This window comes from Aquila chrysaetos, assembly GCF_900496995.4.
Source record: "Aquila chrysaetos chrysaetos chromosome W unlocalized genomic scaffold, bAquChr1.4 W_unloc_2, whole genome shotgun sequence".
Lineage (NCBI taxonomy): Eukaryota > Metazoa > Chordata > Aves > Accipitriformes > Accipitridae > Aquila > Aquila chrysaetos.
The window spans coordinates 146,849-150,883 of record NW_024470322.1 but is presented as its reverse complement, the minus strand read 5'-3'; positions in this window follow the sequence as shown (position 1 = coordinate 150,883).

The window sequence follows — 4,035 nt, the reverse complement described above, 5'->3', positions numbered from 1 at the left end:
ACACAGATTTTTTTTCAAAATGAAACATAAGTGTCCTGGTTTCAGGTGGGATAGAGTTAATTGTCTTCCTAGTAGATGGTATAGTGCTATGTCTTTGAGGTTGGTATAAGAATGTTGATAACACACTGATGTTTTCAGTTGTTGCTAAGTAATGTTTAGTCTAAAGTCAAGGATTTTTCAGCTTCTCATGCCCAGCCAGCAAGAAAGCTGGAGGGGCACAAGAAGTTGGGAGGGGACACAGCCAGGGCAGCTGACCCAAAGTGGCCAAAGGGATATTCCATACCATGTGACGTCATGTCTAGTATATAAACTGGGGGGGAGTGGGGCTGGGAGGGATCGCCACTCGGGGACTAACTGGGCATCGGTCAGTGGGTGGTGAGCAATTGCATTGTGCATCATTTGTATATTCCAATCCTTTTATTATTACTGTTGTCATTTTATTAGTGTTATCATTATCATTATTAGTTTCTTCTTTTCTGTTCTATTAAACTGTTCTTATCTCAACCCACGAGTTTTACTTTTTTTTTCCGATTCTCTCCCCCATCCCGCTGGGTGGGGGGAAGTGAGTGAGCGGCTGCGTGGTGCTTAGTTGCTGGCTGGGGTTAAACCACGACAATAAGAAAATAAAATTATGCATAAGTTATATGTTATGATCCCGTAGGTGACAAGTATCATGGTCTAACCCCAGTAGGTAGCTAAACCCCACACAGCTGCTCGCTCACTCACTCTCCCCACAGTGGGATGGGGGAGAGAATTGGAAGGGTAAAAATGAGAAAACTCGTGAGTTGAGATAAGGACAGTTTAATAGGCAAAGCAAAAGCTGCATGCCCAAGCAAAGCAAAACAGGAATTCATTCACTACTTCCCATTAGCAGGCAGCTGTTTAGCCATCTCCAGGAAAACAGGGCTTCATCAAGTGTAACAGCTACTTGGGAAGACAAACACCATAACTCTGAATGTCCCCCCTTCCTCCTTCACCTAGCTTTTATAAAAGAAGGTGAATGGATATGTGTGGTGGGCTGACCTTGGCTGGCTGCTACGTGCCCACCAATCCACTCTATCACTCCCCTTCCACAACTAGACAGGGGGAGAAAATACGAAAAAAGATCAAGATAAGGACAGGGAGATCACTCAGGAATTACTGTCATGGACAAAACAGACTTGACTTGGGGAAATTAATTTAATTTATTGCAAATCAAATCAGAGCAGGATAATGAGAAATAAAACCAAATCTAAAACCACCTTCCCCTCACCCCTCCCTTCGTCCTGGGCTCAACTTCACTCCCTACTGTTCTAGCTCCTCCCCCTGAGGGGCACAGGAGAATGGGGAATGGGGGTTGTGGTTAGTCCACAATGCTTCGTCTCTGCCACTCCTTCCTCCTCACTCTCCAGCGTGGGGTCCCTCCCACAGGAGACAGTCCTTCATGAACTTCTCCAACGTGGGTCCTTCCCACAGGCTGCAGTTCTTCAGGAACAGACTGCTCCAGCGTGGGTCCTTTCCATGGGGCCACAGGTCTTGCCAGAAAACCTGCTCTGGCATGGGCTCCTCTCCATGGACTGCAGTTCCTGCCAGGAGCCTGCTCCACTGCAGGCTCTCCATGGGGTCACAAGTCCTCCTTTGGGCACATTCACATGCTTTGGTGTGGGGTCTTCCACAGGCTGCAAGGTGGATATCTGTTCCACTGTGGACCACCATGGGCTGCAGGGGGAGAACCTGTGACATCATGGTCTTTACCATGGGCTGCAGGCAAATCTCTGCTCCGGCACCTGGAGCACCTCTTCCCCCCTAGTCCCACACTTGGTCAATGGTTTTCTGTCTAAAGAGATGAGGTGTAGGGATTATGAAAAAGGAGAGAGAGCGAGACAGAGAGAGAAAGAAGAAAAGAAAAGAGAAAGATTTCACCGGTCCTGGGTCCAGCATTGGTCCATCCAGTCTAGAGGTCCAGTTCCGGAGGGCATGTGTGCAGGGCTCCTCGTGTTGGCATCTTTTATAGCCCAGTTCCCGCCTTTTCTCACGTCAATCATGCCCCTCTTGGTCTACTGCACACTGCCCGTAAGGACTTATGTAACTCTCGATCTTGTGCGCAGGCGCCATTGGGGGGTGGTGGTCGCGAAGGGTCCCTCGGACAGCCGTGAGCCCCTTCCTCAAATAAACTTTGTATGACCTCTGGCCATATATGGTGAGCTGCCCTGCTCAGCGTATCAGAACATGGAACTGCGCACCCTCCGGCATGCCCTCCGCTCCCTGTTGCTAACCGACTTCTCACCTGTGGTTTGTTGTGGTTCGTTCCTCATTATGCAGAACTTACCCCACCACAATGTTTGAGACATTAACTCTTTCAGTCTCTCACAGTTGTGACGGTTGATAGGAGGGGAAAACAGTGGTGAATGATTTCAGATGACAGATACTTGGGGTGATCATAATGTGTTCTATCTAAGTAACTCTTTAAAATAAGACATACTTGTGGTGGGTTGACCTTGGCTAGCCACCAGGTGCCCACCAAGCCACTCGATCACTCCCTCTTCTCAACAGTAGAGGGGAAAAAATAAGATGAAAAAGCTCATGGGTTGAGATAAGGAAAGGGAGTTCACGCAGCAGTTACTATCACGGGCAAAACAGCCTTGACTAGGGGAAATTAATTTAATTTATTGCCAATTAATATCAGTGTAGGATAATGAGAAATAAGAAAAAATCTAAAAAACACCTTCCCCCCACCCTCCCTTCTTCCCAGGCTCAACTTCACTCCCAACTCCTGTACCTCCTCCCACCAAGGGGCACAGAGGGATGGGGAATGGGGGTTGCAGTCAGTTCATAATTCTTCATCTCTGCCACTCCTTCCTCCTCAGACACTTCCCCTGCTCCAGCATGGGGTCCCTCCCACAGGACACAGTCCTTCATGAATTTCTCTAACATGGGTCATTCCCATGGGCTGTGGTTCTTCAAGAACTGCTCCTGCATGGGTCCTTTCCATGGGGTGAAGTCCTTCAGGAATGGACTGCTCCAGCATGGGTCCCCCACGGGGCCACGGGTCCTGCCACAAAACCTGCTCTGGCATGGGCTTCTCTCCATGGGCCACAGTTCCTGCTGGGAGCCTGCTTCTCTATGGGCTCTCACCACAGGCTGCAGCTTCCTTCAGGGCACATATCCACCTGCTCTGTCATGGGGTCCTCCACAGGCTGCAGGGTGGATATCTGCTCCACCATGGACCTCCATAGGCTGCAGGGAGACAACCTGCATCAGTGTCACCATGGTTTTCACCATGGGCTGCAGGGGAATCTGCTTCAGCGCCTGGAGCACCTCCTCCCCCTCCTTCTTCACTGACCTTGGCATCTGCATAGCTGTTTCTCTCACATATTCTCACTCCTCTCTCACAGGTGCTGTTCTGCAGCTTTTTTTACCCTTTCTTCAATATGTTATCATATAGGCGCTACCACCATCGCTGATTGGCTCAGCTTTGGCTAGCAGTGGGTCCGTTTTGGAGCTGGCTGGAACTGTCTCCGTCTGACACAGGGGCAGCTTCTAGCATCTTCTCACAGAAGCCTCCTCTGCAGCCCCCCTGCTACCAAAACATTTATCACATAAACCTGTATTGGCTTTGCATGGCAAGGTTTTGGTAGTGGGGGAGATACAGGAGTGGCTTCTGTGAGAAGCTGCTGGAAGCTTTCCCCTATGTCCGACAGAGCCAATTCCAGCCGGCTCCGCTGCTGGCCAAGCCAATCAGCAATGGTGGTAGCGCCTCTGTGATAACATATTTAAGAAGGAAAAAAAGTTGCTGCACAACAGAAACTGCAGACAGGGAGAGAAGTGAGAACATGTGAGAGAAAACAACCCTGCAGACACCAAGGACAGTGAAGAAGGATGAGGAGGTGCTCCAGCCACTAGAGCAGAGATTCCTCTGCAGCCCATGGTAAAGAGCATGGTGATGCACGTTGTCCCCCTGCAGCCCATGGGTTGCCACAGTGGAGCAGGTTCCTGGCAGGAACAATGGCCCTTGGAGAGGACCCCATGCCGGAGCAGGTTTTCTGGAATGTCCTG